The sequence below is a fragment of the Drosophila takahashii genome, chromosome 2R, assembly GCF_030179915.1.
Source record: "Drosophila takahashii strain IR98-3 E-12201 chromosome 2R, DtakHiC1v2, whole genome shotgun sequence".
Taxonomy (NCBI): domain Eukaryota; kingdom Metazoa; phylum Arthropoda; class Insecta; order Diptera; family Drosophilidae; genus Drosophila; species Drosophila takahashii.
Window position 1 is genome coordinate 3,033,365 of NC_091679.1, and position 24,881 is coordinate 3,058,245.

The 24,881-nt window shown below is 37.2% G+C and overlaps 2 long non-coding RNA genes across 4 annotated transcripts; both read left to right on the forward strand.

Moving 5' to 3' along the window:
* The first annotated feature begins 2,634 nt into the window (after positions 1 to 2,634).
* LOC138912556 (uncharacterized) lies at positions 2,635 to 3,544 on the forward strand. Of its 3 annotated transcripts, none has more exons than XR_011418104.1 (3): positions 2,635 to 2,693; positions 2,956 to 3,146; positions 3,211 to 3,450. It is a non-coding gene; the product is annotated as an uncharacterized lncRNA (long non-coding RNA). The 3 variants fall into 3 exon arrangements; XR_011418105.1 differs by having other exon boundaries at positions 2,641 to 2,887; positions 3,211 to 3,544; XR_011418103.1 differs by having other exon boundaries at positions 2,679 to 2,693; positions 2,827 to 3,146.
* Positions 3,545 to 9,981: 6,437 nt separating this feature from the next.
* Positions 9,982 to 10,874, forward strand: LOC138912725 (uncharacterized). Its single transcript, XR_011418277.1, has 2 exons — positions 9,982 to 10,069; positions 10,133 to 10,874. It is a non-coding gene; the product is annotated as an uncharacterized lncRNA (long non-coding RNA).
* Positions 10,875 to 24,881: the final 14,007 nt, after the last annotated feature.

A 24,881-nucleotide genomic window follows, 5' to 3' on the forward strand; every position in this document is an offset into this window, starting at 1 on the left:
TTTTCCCTTTATGCACATATGTACGTTGAAATGGATATGTAGATATGTACGTACATTAATAAGCATGCATTAGAATTATGTGTGTATGTATGGGCGTATGGATATGTGTGTTTGTGGAAACTCGGTAATGTAAATATGTGTATACATTTTATTTCAAAATTGTAATTTTTAATAAATTTGGTAATGAGAGATAATGTGGACTGTATGGTAAATGTCGCTGTAGAAATGTTATCAAATAAAAACACCTCTAAACGAGGTAAAAAAGTAGTGACGAACGCACCATCAACATACAAAAGTTCTGATATCAACATTTGTGACGAAAAATTATTACACTCGTCATTAAATAGACTTACTAATATTTTCACATTCGGCCCGCCCTAGCAAACTATTCCAGCCTTTTTCCCTTCACAGGCATTTTCTATTGCATCGTGCCGAATGAGAAAATATTAGAAAGTCTATTTAATGACGAGTGTAATAATTTTTCGACACAAATGTTGATATCAGAACTTTTGTATGTTGATGGTGCGTTCGTCACTAGTTTTTTACCTCGTTTAGAGGTGTTTTTATTTGATATCAGAAGTTTTTGTTTGTTTACTTTTGCTCTCATAGGTGCTAATATAAACATTTAAATTTAAATTGGTCATAAATCATAATTTTTAAACTATTGTATTTTAACGAATTAATTTAAAAAGGCGTTGAAGTATTTCAAAATACCTTTTAAACGAGGTATAGCACATGTCTGTACCTTTAGTAGTGTAGAACTTACAAACTAACGAAATTTAGCTATTTTTAGCTGTTTCCCGCTAAAGTAGCGGCTTTTTCCAAAAGTCGTAGAACAAAAGATTCCTATATGGAATTCTTAAGTGCACATTTACTGATTCCATGACCCTAAAGTACAGTTCGGATACCCTCACACAAAATTCAATACTCAGGGAGCGTTAATTGTTCGAGCTGGCAAAAGTGGCTATTTTCGTATAAAAATAACTTTTAAACGTGACTTTTTACAGTAATGTGTTATATACCAAAATTTAAGTAATCTCAAGGGCTATACAGTTTAAAGTTTTAAAGAAAATCGTTAGAGCCGTTTTTGAGAAAAATAAAAAAAAGCTAAAAAAAAAAATTGTCTTTTGTTCATATTTTTTTAACTATTACTTTTACACAAATTACATATAAGAGGCGTTTATAGCATTTTAAAAATACCTTTCAAACGAAATGCAGCACAAGTCTGTAGCTTTAGTAGTATAGAAGTTACGGCTTTCCGAATTTTAGCTATTTATAGCTGTTTTCCCGCTAAACTAGCGAGTTTTTCCAAAAGTGGTAGAACAAAAGTTTTTTATATCGATGTCATGAACGTCATATCAAATTTTCAAAACTTAAGAAACATGTTTTGGACAAACTGACAAACTGACAAACAGAATTAAATTTTCATTTTGGGAAGACGAAAAAAATCTTATTTTGGCTATAACTTTTGAACGGAGCGTCGGATTTTGACAAATGACCCCTCATTCGACGGGTATTTTCAAAAGGAATACAACTAAAACATTGCGAGGGGGCATTTATCCCCACCGGCCCCAACAGCTCCAAATTTCGAAATTTTCACACTTTCTCTTTCACCGCTCTCTCCCCCAAGCCAATTGATTTTCTTAAAGTCTTGGTATGCAATCCTGTTAGTTTTCGCAATACCTTTCGATAGGTGTATTATTCATTATGATCGGACCATCACAGTAGATTTTCATTTTTTCGTGTATATATAGTAGTCGCCTTCGCACACTCTCCTGGTGCGCTTCGTCACTACATGGACTGCCGTCCATACCCAGCGGGAATGTGAGAAGTTGGTTTTTGTGTTCTTGAAATCCTGTTCCTTTTTGCAGGTGGCGGTGTAGGGATAGATAATTTTTGAGCGTTAAATGAGGGTGGGTTTCTGAGTAGCATCAATATCAGGCCATTTATGCGCTGTGTGATTTCTGTGGCACTACGATTATAATATTTTTTAACAAAAAAAATCACCAACTTATAATATTAAAAAATCCTATGATTTACACCAAAACCAAAAGACTTGTTCTCACATTTAGTTTTAATTTTTAGTAATTTTAAAAGTCGGAGAAAAAATATTAATAATTGTTAATCAAAAAAATTAAACTATATAACATTATTATCATAATGTCTATAATGATAATATTAATTTATTTTACTCAACATTTTTCAAATAATAATAAGGATGAATGTGGGATTCAACACAATTATAGAGAAAAGCCACGGTAAGACGATTAAAATATTTGATCACATTTATCAAGGAATTACATTAAATTACAAAGAAAACTATTGTTGTTTTTTACATTTTTAAACATTTTCTGAGAAATAAAATAATTTGATCGTCAGATCGTGGCCTAAGCCATTTTTAAGTGTTGTTAAAATATAAAAATTCGTGTTGGTGGTATTGATAACACGAAAAATGCCTAATATACCTATAATATACGTAACCTTTAATGATTACGGTCCCTGAAAAGTATTGTTTAAATATTTATTCGGCGTCAAAGTGTGACCCAACTTTACAACGAAATTTACCCCACATTTATCTGCATTTTGTATGGTATTATCAAGAATATAATGCAGGGTCACATCATTTTGAAATTTGTTGGAAAAAGTGAAAAAAAGTGAAAATAGTTAATTTTAATCTAAAAAACAATAAAAAGGTGAGTGATAAAATGAATTTTGTCTTTTTATAACCTTTATTTCAGCGTTACAAAGGTTAGTATCACAGATATTTTCGCCATTAATAAATATACGCCTCCGGATGCTATCTTCAACACAAATTCTGCATTTCAGTGACACTTGAAATGTTTTTAATCTTTACCAGTGGTAAATGGTGTGAGGTGTTCATTAAATGGTTGTATAAATAGTACTTCAGTACTAACTTAGTTGTTTAACTTAATCAAAATATTACATTTATTTCAGCCAGGCCGACTGAGACTTCTTGGGACCAGAAGTGTTGCGCCTGCGTTTGTCATATTTTATTTATTCTTCTCATAGTTTTTGATATAGATACCCGACATAAAACAACTGAACAGAGGGTAAATGATCGGCCATGGCAAACCAGGCATAATTTCTGGAGAGATCCTTTAATTTTGTGCGGAGACCTAATAATGGTAATTACTCTTATTATTATTCCTGGTCTTACATTCATATCTAAATTATGTTTGATATTTTCAGAAGACAGACAAGAAATGGTTATCTAAGTACTGCATTCGGCCAAGCAAAACCCGGGAATGCTTCATGCATTAAAAATTTGTAGTTCCAATGCTTCGATAATAAATACACAAACAAATATTACAAAAAAACATGATTTTTATTGTGGAAAATCAGATACTGCAAAGCAGTGCAAAACCAAAACTGCGAGGGTCTGGAAAAACCAAAACTGGGAGGGTGTAGAAAAACAGATATTGCAAGTGGAGGAAAACCATAACTGGGTACGTGTGGAAAATCTATAATGCGGGAAGTCGAAAAACCAGTGGATTTTGTCCTGCATTCTTCTGCCAGAGATCCAGATAGAAACCTCATTTCCCCCTTACTTTTTGTGTCACCCCCGTGTATTTTGAAACCAGAGATGGAAGAAATGTAAGGGGTGAATGAGGTTTAGTCCCTTCCGCTTCTATGGAGAAACCTCTTGAAAATATGTTATTTTCCAGAGGAATTTTCCCGGTGGGACTTTTCCGATAGGGCTTGTATTGGTGTCAATCCAATGAGTTTTTAATAAAAACGGCAGAAATTGATTTCACTTTACGTTATAAATTCACGATTTATTAGACTTCGAAATAATGTTTTTTACAAATCAACAATTTGTCAATATCTCAACGTTTGAAAACTAATAAATAGTTTGCTGATCAGTTTTTTGCATTATAAGAATCAAAGCAATTTTAAGGAAAATTTAAACTGTAAAATTCATCTTAATGGGATTTCTGTCAGGTCTACCGATATTTTTAAAATTTAACGTTTACTTAAGAAAAAGGAGCAAAAGAAAAGATTTGCGATATAATCGATTTTTTAACCGCGCATTTTAAACGTGTTATGAGTGTGGAATTTTCATTTTAAATGTTTTTGCTGTGGTATTTTAATTTTCCCCTTGTGCGGTCACACTTAAAATGCGACAGCAGGACATACATACATGCGCCAGCAGTACATACATACAAACAAATGGGGAGGCCGTGACATCACATCAGGATAGCCAAATTTGTAAATATTGGGGACTTGGTTAAGGATGCTGAATCTCCAAAAAATTTAAATGCAGTTTTGTAGGGTATGCCATAAGACTATGAACATCACATTTTGAAACCATTTTAACAAGATTTATAACAGAGGAATGGCAAACGAAAGAATTAAAAAAAAAACCTAATCGAATTTTGGCGCACTTTGGGGTTGTTTTTTGTTCGACAAAGTACCGCTTACGCGGCTTCTAATTACACTAGTTTACAGCCGAAATGCTCCCCAGCAATTGATGGCAAATTCTGTTAGTTTTAGACCCCTAGATCACGAAAATAGCACTAATTTTTTTTTCGATGGCACAGTTTTTTTTTAAAGATTTTTTAAAGTTTGAAATGTTAAATTTCGGACTTTTTTCGATTTTCTTCTTATATCTCGGCAGATATCCACTTGGTTGAGCCAGTTTTAGTTTTATTTTAAAGTCAATAGATCAGAGCTTAACTTTGCCATACAGATTAATATGATTGGATGAGTAATGGCAGCGCAGAGGCTTGACAAAGATGAAAAATGTGTTTTTTGGTCGTCTGTAAGTCGGCTGTATATATCGTAAAATCTCGAAATAAATCCGTTGAAAAATCATAATGGGTACAAACTTAAAGTTTACATCCTACCGAATAGAACAAGCTGGATATGGCCCAAATCCATGGAAAACTGGATTTATGGTGGATTTTTAAAGTTCGGATTTTTCCACTTTTTTCGGTTGACAGAGTCCAAATTTAAGATTTATCATAGGCGGCGACATGTAAACAAAAATAATTGGTGTTGGCAGCCGGGTCACTAAATAGCTAAATCAGATATTTAAAAGCTAGAAAATTATTAAAGTGAATTTAATTTTTGAAATTAAGGTTACTTTTTTCATAAGAATGAACTATCCAAATGGATAGTACTTAATTAAAAATACTCACAGTCATAACGCAAGCAATTTTATATTTTTAAAGGAATTTTCAGAAATTAAATTTATTTTATAATTTTCTAGCTTTTAAATTTAGCTATTTTTTGATCCGGCTGCCGTCACCACTCATTTTTGTTTACATGACGCCGCCTATGATAAATCTTAAATTTGGACTCTGTCAACCGAAAAAAGTGGAAAAATCCGAACTTTAAAAATCCACCATAAATCCAGTTTTCCATGGATTTGGGCCATATCCAGCTTGTTCTATTCGGTAGGATGTACACTTTAAGTTTGTACCCATTATGATTTTTCAACGGATTTATTTCGAGATTTTACGATATATACAGCCGACTTACAGACGACCAAAAAACACATTTTTCATCTTTGTCAAGCTTCTGCGCTGCCATTACTCATCCAATCATATTGATCTGTATGGCAAAGTTAAGCTCTGATCTATTGACTTTAAAATAAAACTAAAACTGGCTCAACCAAGTGGATATCTACCGAGATATAAGAAGAAATTCGAAAAAAGTCCGAAATTTAACATTTCGAACTTTAAAATATCTTAAAAAAAAAACTGTGCCATCGAAAAAAAAATAATTGCTATTTTTGTGATCTAGGGGTCCAACACTAACAGAATTTGCCATCAATTGCTGGGGAGCACACCAAGAATATTATTTTGTAAACTAGTGTTATTTTAGTAATTAATGTGATTTTTTTAGGTTTTTATGTCAATCCGTTCTGGGTGGAATTTGCTACTGACCGTTTTTTAGGGATCGACTTATATAATAGTTTAGATTTCGCTAAAACTTAAGGATTGCATACCAAGACCTCAAGAAAACCAATTGGTTTGGGAGAGAGAGCGATGAAAGTGTAAAAGTGAAAATAGAAATTTGGATCTGTTGGGGCCGGTGGGGATAATTGGCACCTCGTGGGGATAATTGGGTCATATCAAAAAATCGGACGCTCCGTTCAAAAGTTATACCGAAAACAAATTTGCGGGGGCCTAGTCAAAATGAAAATTTAATTCTGTTTGTCAGCTTGTCTGTGTGTCCCAAAACATGGTTTTAAAGTCCTGAAAATTTAATATGATGTTCAACAGCTCGATAAAAGAAACTTTAATTCTACCACTTTTGGAAAACCCGGCTAGTTTAGCGGGAAACAGCTATAAATAGCTAAAATACTGAAGGAACTTCTAAAATACTGAAGCTACAGACTTGCTGTATCTCGTTTAAAAGGTATTTTAAAATGCTTTAAGCGCCTTCTATATGTAATTTGTGTAAATGTAATATTTAAAAAGAACGGCTCTTACGATTTTCTTTAAAACTTCAAACTGTATAGCCTTTGAAATTCCTTAAATTTTGGTATATATCATGTTACTAAAAAAAATTACGTTTAAAAGTTATTCAGAAACGAAAATAGCCACTTTTGCCAGCTCAAAACAACTTACGCTGCCTAAGCATTGAATTTAGTATGTGTGTATCCAAACTGTATTTTAGGGTCAAGGAATCGTTAAAATTGGTTTAAACCGTTCCATCACTTGTGAGGAGCTAAATAACTCCGCACAAATAAATCCAAGGAATACTTGGAGACCGGCCGCACTTTCGACTTTAGTGTAGGGCCGTGAGCAGAGGGCGAAAGGTCGAACGGTAAAACGGCGGACACTGGACCCTGAAGTGGAGAGTTGGAGAGAGAGTTGGGAGAGTACCAACCCAGAGAGAGGGAGAGGCGTCAGAGCAAGACGGCACTAGCCTGAGTAAGAGACGAGATAGCGCAAGCGTGCCGTGAACAAGAAATTAACGGTACAGCGCCGCACTGTGGACCCTAGTGTGGTGCCGTTCGAAAGGTCGAACGGTAAAAGAACCCTGAATTGGAGAGAAGAAAAGGAGAGGGCGAGGATTAACGGGACCCAAAGGCCTTTATAAGCGGGCCCAGCGCTGGAGTCGGGACCTGTCATCGAGCATCAAATCGCGAGTGAACAACGTCTAGTAAAGTCAAAGTCAAGGAGGAACAGCCGTGGAAAACCAGCAAGGAGCAAGATCGCTACGTCAAGACGTTCGGGACCAAGCAAGTCTCCGAATTGCGACACAGGTAGCTGAGGTCCTTCAAGGCAACGGCTTATAGCCTCTTCCCATAGAGTCCATCCGTTTAAAACGGTTCAGATTTTTGACGAATGTGAAACTCGTGTTCCCACAAAACTCCATCCACCATCTACCATCCAATAACAGCTGGCTGAATAGCAGTTGCTCAGCTCAACATTAAAACTGTCGTAAAATTGCGTTCTCCTAATTTTATTGTAGAATAATACAATAAATAGATTAAGAAAATAGTTTAAAAACATATCTGAACGTTTACAACATATCCTACAACGAGTATGCCTACATAATGCTGAGTGGGGGGGAGCCTAACCTCCCGTACCCCACACTCCGCTCTTACTACGCCTCTGCCTAGCCAATATTAATATGAAAAATTTGAAAACAAAACCAAATTTGTGCTGTTTTTGGTAATTTATAGCAACTTTGGAACTTTATAGGAGTACAAAGTACACTTTTTTTTAATATTAGTTATATTTACGAAGTGCAGAACATATTCTGACACTTTGCTGCAAACATTAATGTTTTCGTACGCACAACAGCTTAAATTTTGGCCCACACATAACAACCTGCTTGCTTTTCTGCTCATAACAAACTACAAATAATTTAAAAAAAACCAAAAAACAATGAGCGCAAGCATTATTTAATTTTTTCCCGCCATCGATTTGACTTGTTCTCGCAGTCCTCGTTCCATTTTTCGCTGTCAAGAGGAAGAATTCAGAGTTGCACCCAAAAAAAATTCGCCTAAATATCGGATAAAAGAGCCCGTCAAAGTCCGTCAAAATTGGATGGCGGACTAACTGGGACATTTTCGGAACGGCAAAACCTTTCGGACCATCCGTTCAACGGATGGTGAAAGGTGGATGGAGCTCTGTGGGAAGACCCTATAAGTCTGCAGAACATCGAGGTTGGCCAGCTGCGTCGGCCGTAATACCGATCAGATGAGCAGCACATAGGCAGACTACAGGGACTGCTGGCGTAAACTGTAATGGTTTGGTAAACTTTGAATAATTGGATTACTCTAAGTCGAGTTCAACTGAATCAGACAGTAGGAAACACAGCGGGTCGGGACCCATGTCAATACTAGCTCTTACGAGATTGGGGGGGTTAGTTGCTGACCCTACTGACTAACATTACATTAAGAATATTTTTAGAGTCCCTAACTGAAACTAAATAACCACACGATCATGGACGAAATCATCCACAAATGTTGTCTGCGCCGGAGATCGAGGCAACACAACAATCAGTCAAATGTAATCCAAATAATTGAGAGGAATAAGGCAAGTGAACCAGAACGATCGGTGAAGTCTTAGTCCCTGCCAATGTCTTTGCCAATTTTACTATTGTTCCGGCAAGACCCCATATTTTATCAATCACAATATTTACATTCCCAGGTCGCGGAATAAGTTATCTACTCACTTATAATGTTTTCTTTAAACAGGATTACAAATTTTATTACTTCAATAGTTCCAGTAAGAGAATCAAAACTGACTAACAGTAGCTTCCGGATTACACTTCATCAGGGTTTATTTCATATATATCGGGGGTGTCACAGGAAACCATTCCAACCGAATTTCCCCCGAATAGCAAATCTCGGTGTCACTTTTGACGGTTTCCAAATCCCCCGTATTTTGCCGGGCGTTTTGATAAAATTACCCAACTTACAAATGTTTCCCAAAAATATAACTTTATTTAAGACAACTTTAAGAATTTTTATGAACTACCTGCATGCTACTATTTTTATACCTACTTCGGGTTATATTTAAAAATATGCTTTTTATAAAACCTCTCGAAAAAATTAGCTAAAAAAAAATCCGTCGGCAAACCGTCTATCTGGCAGTGTTACCAATTAGCTAGAACTTTAAAATACCAAATTTGTCCAAATTTCGGAGTTAGTTATCGAAATGTTTTGTTAACGAATTATTTATTCAAAGGTACATAGAATTGTAGTTAAAAATTGAACTTATTTCTGGTAAAAATTTCATGGTAAAAGAAGTTGTAGTTATTGAGAAATTAATAAAAACAGGCCGCCTTTGCAAAAAGTTGGCATCACTGTCGTGAAAAAATGTCCTATTTTTGCCTGGTAAAACGCTGGTAAAAAACGTAAGTAAAAAAGTACAACATTTTTGTTTATTATTAATTTCAACTGATAAGCTTTGCTAATTTTCAGGGGTAAACATAGGTTACCAGCGCGATAATATTGACATTGCTAAAGGATTTACTCAGGGCGGCCGCATTCTTGTGACCACTGCTTGAAAGGACCTGGCCAATGAGCTAAATCGCCATGGACTACCATTGTTACGAACTGCTATTTTTTCTTTGGCAGTGCCGCTAGCTCAGTTTCTCTCAGGGCGGAGTCCCCCTAATGCCACAGCTCGCAACATAAATATCGACGACTACGCAGTCGGTCATCACTACCTCAGTTCCATCTCCCCCACAGTGACAACTTATAGTCTATTTATACTGGGGTGGAGTTATGGAGTTATGGGGTTATTGACATAACCCTGTTTTTTTTACATAGGATGTGTATAGGCAACTAGATGTGGGCAAAAGTGGGGTACTTTTGGGGTCTTTGGTATTTCGGAGTATTTTTTGTATATTTCGGTATATTTTGTATTTATTTCCTATCGTTGAAGGTCCATCCCTAGTCAAATGAACAACACAAACAACAAACACTAGATGTCATTACTCGATATTTGGAGTAAACTTAATGGAAACACTTTTTTGGAGTAATCGGGTTATTGGCTCACTCGATAGGTTACCCCACACAGTGTGACTAGACTATCACTCACACATTTCGGTCTTCATTTACAATTTAATATTCGCAGTAAGTCTTATATATAAACATTGTGATTACTGCGCTCCCATCAACTAATTTATCTTTTTTCAGCCTTCAATATCACAGTTGGCCGCCGTCTCAAAACTTAGGCGGTCAAATCAGAGGAACTTGCTTCCCTGGGAAAAGCTACAGTCGCCGCGGAACTATGCTCCACCAGTCATTTGTTGGTGGAGCTCACACTAAAACGGGGCGCAAATGAGACACACTATCTGGGTGTCGGGTCACCTGATCCAAAGGAGCTCCCTGGGAAAAGAAGGGACAGGCCAAACATGTAATTGCGCTCTGCAATCTCCCCCACCGAAAACCAAGGCTCGCGACCCTTTTAATAGGCAACACTGAGGACAACTATGGTTTTAGGGTCTGAATCCGGACAAATTCACAAGTGACTACGGGAAGTATTCCGATTAAGACTAACAATGAGATACATATAATTAATTATAACCATTTTCAGCCACTTCTAGGCTAGATAACGGGCGAGAGCCGGAGGCCAGCGTCCATTAAATCCGGGAAAGCCCCGAGGAATGGGAACGGCTTATGGCGTGGCGGTTCACCGCCGCACCAATTGACGCCGGATGTCCCCGATAGCGAGTGGGACTGATACCCAGGAACGGCTTCACCGGGGATTATAGTTCGGCGTCTGGTAAAGCCAAAGTAACCGGGTCCGAATTCACTGGTCCAAGCTCATCCAGGTAGGTTAAGTGGAAATCCGGGACCAGGAACCACAGTACCTAACTGAACTTTTGCAAATGTCAGTATCTGCTAGAACAAATAATATTATTTCCAAACGATTAAACGATTTTCCCAGACGTGTCATTAAATTATTCAGACGTAATTATAACAGGAGATTTTAATAGCGACATTATAAGGGAGTCCCACCTTGCAGAAAACATGAAATCGCTGGGCATGAAGTTAGTAAATTCCGTATCCCCAACACATTTTACTAAAACTCGCAACTCGCTCCTAGACCTATTTTTTGTGTCTGACACAGAAAGAATAGCTAAATATGACCAACTTATTGTCCCGTCCTTTTCAAAACATGACTTAATATTCTTGACTTATGCACTTGACCTACAATATTTTGACCATGCAATAGCTTTTAGGGATTTTAGAGGTATCAATTACGACCTTTTGGACTTAGCCTTTAACTTGTGCAATTGGAATAACATATATTCCCTTTCCGAAGTTGACGAACAAGTTAACCTATTACAACACAATATTTGTTATTTATATAACTGTCTTGTTCCTGTCCGTCAAAGAGTTATTCGTCCTTCTGAAAAACCATGGTTCCATAAAAACATAAAAGACACAATACTACAGCGTGACGAAGCGTACAATAAATGGAAGAGATACAGGACACCTCAAGCCTACGCGGTGTTTAAGGCATTGAGACAAAAAGTCACCAAACTTTCTCAAACCGCCAAGAAAAGTTTCTATTCCCGTAAATTCAATAATGCTTCTACTACTCAGACATGGAAAATAATCAAAAACCTTGGAATATGCAAACCCAAACCACGAGCTGAGCAAGAAATAGATGTTAATGATCTTAATAAAAAGTTCTTAAACTGCACAGTACCTGAAATCTCTGAAAATAAGTACCTGAACCCACAATTTGTACCTGGAATAGGCTGTGATATTAGGTTTAGGTTTATGTGTGCTAACCAGTGTGATGTCCTACAAAGTATACTTAGAATTAAGAGTGACGCTACTGGGCTCGACAACATAAACCCAAAGTTTATAAAAATATTGCTGCCAAAAATCCTTCCATACATAACGCATACTTTCAATAGTGCATTGACAACCTCCACATTCCCGGATTGTTGGAAAACGGCTAAAATAATTCCAATTCCAAAATCAAACAATGATTATATCTCCATTTTACCCTATCTTTCAAAAGTCTTTGAGAATTTAATGGCTGATCAGATTAATAAGTTTATGTCTGACAATGCAATGCTAAACAATTGTCAGTCAGGTTTTAGGAAAAACAGAAGCTGCACCTCAGCTATTTTAAAAATTGCAGATGATCTAAGGGAACAGATAGACGACAATAATATTACACTCTTAGTTTTACTGGACTATAGTAAAGCCTTCGATACTGTAAACCATAATGTCCTTTGTGCCAAGTTACGTAACATGTTCATGTTTTCTAAAGCTTCTGTTAAACTTGTGTCTTCGTACCTACAAAATCGTCGTCAGTCCGTTGTACTGTCTAACGTCTCTTCTACGTTTGAAAATGTGAATCGTGGTGTACCCCAAGGGTCTGTTCTTGGTCCCTTATTGTTTTCCTTATATGTTAATGACCTTCCCAATGTGCTGTCTGAATGCAATGTCCACTTGTATGCGGATGATGTCCAAATGTATGTGAGTCGTCCATTAAGCAGAATAAATGATTGTATAGATGTTTGTAACAGGGATCTTGCACGTGTAAGTGAGTGGGCCGGCAACAATGGACTTGGGATCAACCCATTAAAATCTAAATGTCTTATCATAAGTAAAAGGAAAATAGCTCTTAATAATTTACAGCCTCTGAGCATAATAACGCGACCCTTACCTGGAATGATCACATAACAAAGGCTGTAGGAAAAACATATGGCATATTAAGAACATTATCCGTAACCAAAAATTGCCTGCCCACTCATATACGATTAATGATAGCCAAAACATGTATTGCTCCAGTGCTTTTCTATGGAATAGAAGTTTTTTCAAATTGTGACACGATCAGCCAAAACAAAATTAAGGTGGTATTCAATTGCATAGCAAGGTACATATTCAACCTACCACCAAGAAATCATGTCTCGGAATTTTCACAAAAAATATTTATGGTCGACCTTAATGAATGGATAATGATGCGTAACTTAATTTATCTCCATAAAATTATTTTCGAAAAAGAACCTTCGTATCTATTTGAAAAACTCCAATTTACAGCCTCTAGAAGAGCAAATAACCTAACTTGCATAAGACCTAGATCATTGACAGCCGAGAGACAATTTTTAATAAATGCTATTCGATCATGGAATCAGCTCCCCAGCCATATAAAGAATATAAGCAGTGCTATGCAATTCAAAACAAATCTACTCTCACACCTTAAAAACACTATTAGGTAAATTAAAGTAAAATTAGAAAGCGACTTAGGTTAGTTTTTCTTTTATATATAAAATTAGTTTTAGTAATATTTGCACCTATCTGTGACTAGCGCATTAATTTATAAGTTCCAAACTTGTAGCGTTAGGATGACACGAAATAATAAAATACAAAATACAAATACAAAACTTGGATCGGCAGAAAAGCTTTTCTTTATCCAAACTCTTCGCCACTGGAACAATCTTCCAAATAATATAAAAAACATTAAAAATTATACAAAATTCAAAACTGAATTATTTTCCCACCTTCAAGGCACACTCTAATTGTAACTTTAATTTTATCTATAATTATTTTTCTTTTTTTTTGTTAATTGTAATAAAAATGTTTTTTCTTATGTTTGTTTGTTTTTAAGATTTTATAATGTTAGTAAGTAAGACAAAATGTAAATGTAATGTAAAAATATTGTACCCGTAGTGACTGGTGCCATAACTAAAAGGCTTCACTTAGCCTGTAGCACTGGGATAAAACCAAAATAAATTAAATTAAATAAAATTAAATCACCACGTCAGGCTCTTATGCAAGGCGAAGGGCGTATCCGTATAGAAGAGTTTCCAAAAATAACCTCCAAATTAAATCTTCCGGGGCCCTTTGCGTTGGACCCCGGTTGCCCTACGGATAATTAATTGAAATTAAACTAACTATGACACTTAACATTCTAAACTCTCACTTTTTTTTTTTTTTGTTTTTTTTTTTGTAAACGTTATTTTATTTATCGAATATTTTCTCTTAGAGACTAACGACAAGTTTGCAAATCTTAATCTAGTTTATATATTTTAATTAATTACAAACTAATTTTTTTTTTTTTTAGAATAACGGCCCTAACTATTGCTGCTGGGTGGGGAGGTCTCTTCGCCGGAGTCGTGTATAGCTTGTGGTCCAGATTAGAGACCGCGCAAGGTCATTAGGATGGGCCTGGAGCTTGAGATTATACTTTGTTTTCGCTTTGTCGAGTTCGTCTTTAACTAAGCCTATGTTTAGATCTTTATGAATATTTTCATTCCGTATATACCACGGCGCTCCTGTTATAGTTCTCAGTATCTTTGATTGAGCTCTCTGGATTATTTCTAAGTTGCTGGCACATGCGTTTCCCCATAGCTCGGACCCATATGTCCAAATTGGTTTTAGGACTGCATTATACAAGAGTATTTTGTATTCTAATTTTAATGGCGAGCGGGCGTTAATAAGCCAATGTAGATTGCTGGCTTTAAATTTTAAATGATTTCTCTTAGCTTCGATATGTTTACGCCAAGTGAGTCGTCTATCCAGGTGGACTCCTAGATATGTTACTTCAGTTGTTTGTGGCATAATAATGTTGTTCAGGGATAGTGAAGGGCAGGTTTGCCTGTTTAGGGTAAAAGTAACATGTTTACATTTTTGTTCGTTAACGTTTATGCGCCAGTCTGCTAGCCATTGTTCTAGAAGCACGAGGTGATCTGCTAGGTGTTGCGTTGCTCTAAGAGGACATTTAGACCGACTTAGGATGGCAGTATCATCAGCGAAGGTTGAGGTTGTTGTAAGAGTGGATGTCGGGAGGTCTGCAGTATAAATAATATACAATGTCGGCCCAAGCACACTTCCTAGGGGTACTCCAGCTTTTATTGGATGATAATCAGAGATGAAATCTTTGCATCGCACTGCGAAGCTTTTTTTTTGTAGGTACGAACTGCTATTTTTTCTTTGGCAGTGCCGCTAGCTCAGTTTCTCTCAGGGCGGAGTCCCCCTAATGCCACAGCTCGCAACATAAATATCGACGACTACGCAGTCGGTCATCACTACCTCAGTTCCATCTCCCCCACAGTGACAACTCATAGTCTATTTATACTGGGGTGGAGTTATGGAGTTATGGGGTTATTGACATAACCCTGTTTTTTTTACATAGGATGTGTATAGGCAACTAGATGTGGGCAAAAGTGGGGTACTTTTGGGGTCTTTGGTATTTCGGAGTATTTTTTGTATATTTCGGTATATTTTGTATTTATTTCCTATCGTTGAAGGTCCATCCCTAGTCAAATGAACAACACAAACAACAAACACTAGATGTCATTACTCGATATTTGGAGTAAACTTAATGGAAACACTTTTTTGGAGTAATCGGGTTATTGGCTCACTCGATAGGTTACCCCACACAGTGTGACTAGACTATCACTCACACATTTCGGTCTTCATTTACAATTTAATATTCGCAGTAAGTCTTATATATAAACATTGTGATTACTGCGCTCCCATCAACTAATTTATCTTTTTTCAGCCTTCAATATCACAGTTGGCCGCCGTCTCAAAACTTAGGCGGTCAAAGCAGAGGAACTTGCTTCCCTGGGAAAAGCTACAGTCGCCGCGGAACTATGCTCCACCAGTCATTTGTTGGTGGAGCTCACACTAAAACGGGGCGCAAATGAGACACACTATCTGGGTGTCGGGTCACCTGATCCAAAGGAGCTCCCTGGGAAAAGAAGGGACAGGCCAAACATGTAATTGCGCTCTGCAATCTCCCCCACCGAAAACCAAGGCTCGCGACCCTTTTAATAGGCAACACTGAGGACAACTATGGTTTTAGGGTCTGAATCCGGACAAATTCACAAGTGACTACGGGAAGTATTCCGATTAAGACTAACAATGAGATACATATAATTAATTATAACCATTTTCAGCCACTTCTAGGCTAGATAACGGGCGAGAGCCGGAGGCCAGCGTCCATTAAATCCGGGAAAGCCCCGAGGAATGGGAACGGCTTATGGCGTGGCGGTTCACCGCCGCACCAATTGACGCCGGATGTCCCCGATAGCGAGTGGGACTGATACCCAGGAACGGATTCACCGGGGATTATAGTTCGGCGTCTGGTAAAGCCAAAGTAACCGGGTCCGAATTCACTGGTCCAAGCTCATCCAGGTAGGTTAAGTGGAAATCCGGGACCAGGAACCACAGTACCTAACTGAACTCTTGCAAATGTCAGTATCTGCTAGAACAAATAATATTATTTCCAAACGATTAAACGATTTTCCCAGACGTGTCATTAAATTATTCAGACGTAATTATAACAGGAGATTTTAATAGCGACATTATAAGGGAGTCCCACCTTGCAGAAAACATGAAATCGCTGGGCATGAAGTTAGTAAATTCCGTATCCCCAACACATTTTACTAAAACTCGCAACTCGCTCCTAGACCTATTTTTTGTGTCTGACACAGAAAGAATAGCTAAATATGACCAACTTATTGTCCCGTCCTTTTCAAAACATGACTTAATATTCTTGACTTATGCACTTGACCTACAATATTTTGACCATGCAATAGCTTTTAGGGATTTTAGAGGTATCAATTACGACCTTTTGGACTTAGCCTTTAACTTGTGCAATTGGAATAACATATATTCCCTTTCCGAAGTTGACGAACAAGTTAACCTATTACAACACAATATTTGTTATTTATATAACTGTCTTGTTCCTGTCCGTCAAAGAGTTATTCGTCCTTCTGAAAAACCATGGTTCCATAAAAACATAAAAGACACAATACTACAGCGTGACGAAGCGTACAATAAATGGAAGAGATACAGGACACCTCAAGCCTACGCGGTGTTTAAGGCATTGAGACAAAAAGTCACCAAACTTTCTCAAACCGCCAAGAAAAGTTTATATTCCCGTAAATTCAATAATGCTTCTACTACTCAGACATGGAAAATAATCAAAAACCTTGGAATATGCAAACCCAAACCACGAGCTGAGCAAGAAATAGATGTTAATGATCTTAATAAAAAGTTCTTAAACTGCACAGTACCTGAAATCTCTGAAAATAAGTACCTGAACCCACAATTTGTACCTGGAATAGGCTGTGATATTAGGTTTAGGTTTATGTGTGCTAACCAGTGTGATGTCCTACAAAGTATACTTAGAATTAAGAGTGACGCTACTGGGCTCGACAACATAAACCCAAAGTTTATAAAAATATTGCTGCCAAAAATCCTTCCATACATAACGCATACTTTCAATAGTGCATTGACAACCTCCACATTCCCGGATTGTTGGAAAACGGCTAAAATAATTCCAATTCCAAAATCAAACAATGATTATATCTCCATTTTACCCTATCTTTCAAAAGTCTTTGAGAATTTAATGGCTGATCAGATTAATAAGTTTATGTCTGACAATGCAATGCTAAACAATTGTCAGTCAGGTTTTAGGAAAAACAGAAGCTGCACCTCAGCTATTTTAAAAATTGCAGATGATCTAAGGGAACAGATAGACGACAATAATATTACACTCTTAGTTTTACTGGACTATAGTAAAGCCTTCGATACTGTAAACCATAATGTCCTTTGTGCCAAGTTACGTAACATGTTCATGTTTTCTAAAGCTTCTGTTAAACTTGTGTCTTCGTACCTACAAAATCGTCGTCAATCCGTTGTACTGTCTAACGTCTCTTCTACGTTTGAAAATGTGAATCGTGGTGTACCCCAAGGGTCTGTTCTTGGTCCCTTATTGTTTTCCTTATATGTTAATGACCTTCCCAATGTGCTGTCTGAATGCAATGTCCACTTGTATGCGGATGATGTCCAAATGTATGTGAGTCGTCCATTAAGCAGAATAAATGATTGTATAGATGTTTGTAACAGGGATCTTGCACGTGTAAGTGAGTGGGCCGGCAACAATGGACTTGGGATCAACCCATTAAAATCTAAATGTCTTATCATAAGTAAAAGGAAAATAGCTCTTAATAATTTACAGCCTCTGAGCATAATAACGCGACCCTTACCTGGAATGATCACATAACAAAGGCTGTAGGAAAAACATATGGCATATTAAGAACATTATCCGTAACCAAAAATTGCCTGCCCACTCATATACGATTAATGATAGCCAAAACATGTATTGCTCCAGTGCTTTTCTATGGAATAGAAGTTTTTTCAAATTGTGACACGATCAGCCAAAACAAAATTAAGGTGGTATTCAATTGCATAGCAAGGTACATATTCAACCTACCACCAAGAAATCATGTCTCGGAATTTTCACAAAAAATATTTATGGTCGACCTTAATGAATGGATAATGATGCGTAACTTAATTTATCTCCATAAAATTATTTTCGAAAAAGAACCTTCGTATCTATTTGAAAAACTCCAATTTACAGCCTCTAGAAGAGCAAACAACCTAACTTGCATAAGACCTAGATCATTGACAGCCGAGAGACAATTTTTAATAAATGCTATTCGATCATGGAATCAGCTCCCCAGCCATATAAAGAATATAAGCAGTGCTATGCAATTCAAAACAAATCTACTCTCACACCTTAAAAACACTATTAGGTAAATTAAAGTAAAATTAGAAAGCGACTTAGGTTAGTTTTTCTTTTATATATAAAATTAGTTTTAGTAATATTTGCACCTATCTGTGACTAGCGCATTAATTTATAAGTTCCAAACTTGTAGCGTTAGGATGACACGAAATAATAAAATACAAAATACAAATACAAAACTTGGATCGGCAGAAAAGCTTTTCTTTATCCAAACTCTTCGCCACTGGAACAATCTTCCAAATAATATAAAAAACATTAAAAATTATACAAAATTCAAAACTGAATTATTTTCCCACCTTCAAGGCACACTCTAATTGTAACTTTAATTTTATCTATAATTATTTTTCTTTTTTTTTGTTAATTGTAATAAAAATGTTTTTTCTTATGTTTGTTTGTTTTTAAGATTTTATAATGTTAGTAAGTAAGACAAAATGTAAATGTAATGTAAAAATATTGTACCCGTAGTGACTGGTGCCATAACTAAAAGGCTTCACTTAGCCTGTAGCACTGGGATAAAACCAAAATAAATTAAATTAAATAAAATTAAATCACCACGTCAGGCTCTTATGCAAGGCGAAGGGCGTATCCGTATAGAAGAGTTTCCAAAAATAACCTCCAAATTAAATCTTCCGGGGCCCTTTGCGTTGGACCCCGGTTGCCCTACGGATAATTAATTGAAATTAAACTAACTATGACACTTAACATTCTAAACTCTCACTTTTTTTTTTTTTGTTTTTTTTTTTTGTAAACGTTATTTTATTTATCGAATATTTTCTCTTAGAGACTAACGACAAGTTTGCAAATCTTAATCTAGTTTATATATTTTAATTAATTACAAACTAATTTTTTTTTTTTTAGAATAACGGCCCTAACTATTGCTGCTGGGTGGGGAGGTCTCTTCGCCGGAGTCGTGTATAGCTTGTGGTCCAGATTAGAGACCGCGCAAGGTCATTAGGATGGGCCTGGAGCTTGAGATTATACTTTGTTTTCGCTTTGTCGAGTTCGTCTTTAACTAAGCCTATGTTTAGATCTTTATGAATATTTTCATTCCGTATATACCACGGCGCTCCTGTTATAGTTCTCAGTATCTTTGATTGAGCTCTCTGGATTATTTCTAAGTTGCTGGCACATGCGTTTCCCCATAGCTCGGACCCATATGTCCAAATTGGTTTTAGGACTGCATTATACAAGAGTATTTTGTATTCTAATTTTAATGGCGAGCGGGCGTTAATAAGCCAATGTAGATTGCTGGCTTTAAATTTTAAATGATTTCTCTTAGCTTCGATATGTTTACGCCAAGTGAGTCGTCTATCCAGGTGGACTCCTAGATATGTTACTTCAGTTGTTTGTGGCATAATAATGTTGTTCAGGGATAGTGAAGGGCAGGTTTGCCTGTTTAGGGTAAAAGTAACATGTTTACATTTTTGTTCGTTAACGTTTATGCGCCAGTCTGCTAGCCATTGTTCTAGAAGCACGAGGTGATCTGCTAGGTGTTGCGTTGCTCTAAGAGGACATTTAGACCGACTTAGGATGGCAGTATCATCAGCGAAGGTTGAGGTTGTTGTAAGAGTGGATGTCGGGAGGTCTGCAGTATAAATAATATACAATGTCGGCCCAAGCACACTTCCTTGGGGTACTCCAGCTTTTATTGGATGATAATCAGAGATGAAATCTTTGCATCGCACTGCGAAGCTTTTTTTTTGTAGGTAGGACTCCAAAATTGTATGCGTGCTTTGTGGAAGTATTAATCTGATTTTATGAATTAGGCCGTCCAGCCACACGCGGTCGAAGGCCTGTGCGACATCCAGAAAGACAGCAGAGCAATATTCTCGCCTTTCAAATGCATTTCGTATCTCGGAGGTTATCCGGTTCACTTGTTCAATAGTTCCGTGTTTTTCACGAAATCCGAATTGGTGCATTGGTATTGCATTGTGGGCTTGTAAGTATTGCTTGATACGACTGAGGAGCAGCTTTTCAAATATCTTTGATAGGCACGGCAGAAGGCTGATTGGCCTGTATGACGATGGCTGGGACTTGTCCTTTCCGGCTTTATGGATCATTATGATGACAGACTTCCTCCATTGTTGAGGATAATATCCCAAATTCATCACGCTGTTAAATATTATGGTTAGAAGATGTATTGCACAGTTTGGCAGTTCTACAATCATTTTTGGGGTGATGAGATCGTGACCCGGCGCTTTCTTGTTGTCTTGGGACTGTATGATTCTTGTAACTTCTTCTGGATGGTATATAATTTGCGGGCTAGCTTCAGGATTGGAGATTAATGGCAGCACAAAGCTATTCGTTGCTGGAAGTGGTTTGAAGACATTTTCTTAGTGGTGGGCAAATGTATTCGCCCTCTCTTCGTTGCTGCGGGCCCAAGTTCCTGTTTGCGTATGTAGGGGTGACTCACTTTCTATTGGTGGACATATGCCTGACTTAGCTTTCCACAGTGGAATCTTTTGCTATTTGGTGAGAGTTGCTTCATGAAGGATAGTTTATCTCTATTTTTCTCAGCTTCTAGTGCTTTGCGGAGCATGCAGTTGGCTATTTTTAGGCGCTCCTTGGAGGCTGGGAATCTATGGGCTTGCCACTCTCGACGAAGCCTTCTCTTATTGTATAGCAGTTCTTCGATGTGCCTAGAAGCACGTCTGCTGTTAAATGGTTTATTAGATGTTATAGGTTGCGTGGAATGTTGTGCAGCCAGTGTAATAACATTCACTAACTCTTCAACTGAATTGTCGAGGTCTTCTTCACAGGAAATGTTTGGGCGGTCATTAATATGAGTACTTACATACTTTCTGTATTTGAGCCAGTCTGTTTTACCAGTAGTTAGAGAATGTAACCGTTCTGTCGTAGAGGGTGGTCGTAGAGGTGAAGCAAGATGGGCGAATGATCTGATGATAGATCTGATAAGTGCTCCACACGCACATGAGCCTGCGGCACTCTTCTTGTGATAGCAAAATCAATCAGGTCAGGTTTCTTATTTGGATCTGTTGGCCAATATGTAGGCTTACCCGGAGAAATAAAGTCAAGCTTGTTTCGGGGAGTTATAATCGCGTTGTAGAGTTGTTTTCCCTTGGGGTTGATGAGTCGAGATCCCCAGTGGGTGTGCTTTGCATTGTAGTCACCAGCTGCTATAAAGCGGTCACCCAATACATCGAAGAAGTTTAGGAATTCTGCTTCGGTAATAGCGAAGCGCGGTGGGCAGTATATAGAGGCTAGGTTTAGGTAGCCGCTTTGGGTTTGGAGGTGTACTGCTGTTGCTTGAATATAAGTCGTAGCGAATGATGGCATCTCGTAATGCCTAATGCGATTCTTTATCAGAATTCCAGTACCTCCATGAGCCTTCCCATCAGGATGATTTGTCAAATAAAGTGTATATAGATGAAAATAGTTTTTATTTGTTAAGTGAGTCTCTGATATGAGCATGGCGTCAATGTCATATTGATCAAGGAACTGCATAAGCTCGTATTTGTGCTGCGAAATGCCATTCGCATTCCAGAAAGATATTTTAAAAGTAATCATCTAAGATTTTTGTTTGACTAGAAGCTCTAGGAGGAGATTTTGAGTGCGCACAAGCTCCTGCAGAGTTTGCTGCATTGCTCCCATTGTTTTTGTTATAGTTGCCAGCATTAATTCTATACCACTAGGTAATTGGGATGTGTTTACGCAGATACTTTCCGAAGTATGGTTCGATGCCTGTTGCTCCAACAATCCTGGAATGGTTTGTTTAAATGTAGGTGTTGGAACTGAAGCGTAAGACCCGTTGTTGTAGCTCAGCGCCTGAGCAAAATAGACTCCCGGTGTCGTTGTTGATGGTATGTATGGAAGATTTTGGCGGTTGGCTGGGTTTCTAGCTGCAGTTATTTTTTGGGTTAGGCGGTTTTTCATCTCCTTATAAATACGGCAACCTCTGTAGTTGGCCGTGTGGTTTTCCCCACAGTTGCTACATTTTTTGGCAGATTGGTTCTCCTTTTTTAGAGGGCAGTCCATAGTTAAATGTGCATCCCCGCAGACAACGCATACTGCGCGAAGTTTGCAGTATGTTCTCTGGTTTTGGCACACACTTAATGACGGAACTAATCGCTGCGTCCAGCTTTCATGACAATATGGCTGCGACTATTTTCATATCTGCCAATCATCATTGCGATATTGCCATAATTTATTGCCTCTCTCTCAAAACTAGGTCATCGGACAGATTCAAGGCCACGGAAGAGTAATCCCGAAGCGAACCGGGATTAATTCAAACGGCCAGATCGTCCCTCAGATTCCCCACAGGGGGGCGCCACCGAAACCGTCGCCCTAACCTATCGATAGAATCTATCTCATCATCGACTCCAACTGCAACACCAGCCAAAGATTTCGAGAGGCGCTACCTGGAGTCTTCGCAGAACGACGAAATAATTGGTAGCTTTGGAGACACGGTAGGAATCAACACGACGTCAACGTCCTGCAGTTCAAACGGCGCCTAACGCGGGGCCCACGCATTACGGGAAGTATTGATGATGTTGCTGCTATGCTTGTGTACTTTGTGTGTCCTTCTTTCAGATCACAGCCGGATGTCCTTAGCGTGATACAAGTAGTTTGGATTTGAATATAAGCACATGAGCGTAGCCTACTAATCTTTGGGGGCTGAAATGCCTGAAGTGTAATCCCCCTCCAGCTTTTAACTTACGCCCATGTATAAATATTTTTAAAGCAAGGGTCACTTGTGCTCAAAAATAGTTATGCGTTACGTAAAATGGTGGATAGTCGAAGGAATTCGGGAAATACACATCAAAATTATTATTATCAAAGGAACAATTCCCACTCCTATAGTTATCCAAGAAACAACAATAATAATTATTCAAGGAACAATAATAATTCAAAGTCAACAACTTCTCAAAGTTCACCAAATAGAAATCAAATTCCCCCTCAAAATCAGGGAAATTATCAAGAGTGTAGGAGGAACTTAGATCAAGGAAGGGCCCAAAACCCCTTAAATTTCCAAGCATCAACTTCCAATAATTCTCCAAATGCACCTGTTAAAAGACAAAGAGAGTGACAGTGCACAGAATAGAATGGACGTAAATTTTCAGCAAACTGCCTCGGATACAGTGTTGCCTATATGTCAGAGTAATGATTAAAGGAAAACTTCTTAGAGCTATGATAGATACAGGGCCATCTATCAATATAATGACGCAGAATTTTGGAAATAATGAGGAACAAGATGAAAAATTAAAAGTATTCACAATAAATGGGTCAATGGAATTAAATAAAAGTATTACATTGGATCCATGTAAAATCTGTCCAGTCAAACAACAATTTTATTTGCATAAATTTTCTGAAAATTATGACATTTTAATAGGTAGAGATTATTTGAAAGAAAGTAAAGCAAAAATAAATTACGAAGAAGAGACAGTCCCGTTAGGAGATACATTACTTTATATAAAATATGGTGAGAACGATGTAGGAAAGGACAAGACCGCAGTAAAATGCCTTAGTCCACCATCGGTTAAAAAGGAGATTGAAGAGGATAAGACCGCATTAGAATGCCTTAATCCGCCCTTATCAAAGGACCAATCATTTAATTTTGTCATTAATAATGAATTAAAAGAATGCAATGAATACAGATTAGAACATTTGAATGAGGAAGAAAAAGAAAATTTAAAGAAGGTTTTATTTGAATACAATGACATACAGTACAAGAAAGGTGAGAATTTGACTTTTACAAGTACTATTAAACATTCAATACAAACAAAACATGAAGACCCAGTATATAGGGAGCCATATAAATACCCTCAAACCTTTGATGAAGAAGTTAATAGACAAATAAATGAAATGATTGAACAAGGAATAATTCGTAAATCAAAATCTCCCTATTGTTCACCCATTTGGATAGTTCCAAAAAAAAGCGATGCATCAGGCAAAATGAAGTTTAGATTAGTTGTAGATTACAGAAATTTAAATGAGATCACTATTAATGATAAATTTTCGATACCCAGAATGGATGAAATATTAGACAAATTGGGAAGATGTCAATATTTCACTACCATTGATTTAGCCAAAGGATTCCATCAAGTTCAAATGGAACCAGAATCAATAGCTAAAACAGCATTCTCAACAAAACACGGTCATTACGAATACGCACGAATGCCATTTGGTCTTAAAAACGCCTCCGCCACTTTCCAAAGATGTATGAACAATTTATTAGAAGATTTAATCTATACAGATTGTTTGGAATATCTAGATGATATTATAATTTTTTCCACTTCGTTGGAAGAACATATTTTATCATTATCATTTTATCATTGAAAAAGGTATTTTAAAAATTACGTGATGCAAATTTAAAATTACAACTAGACAAATGTGAATTCATGAAAAAAGAAACAGAAT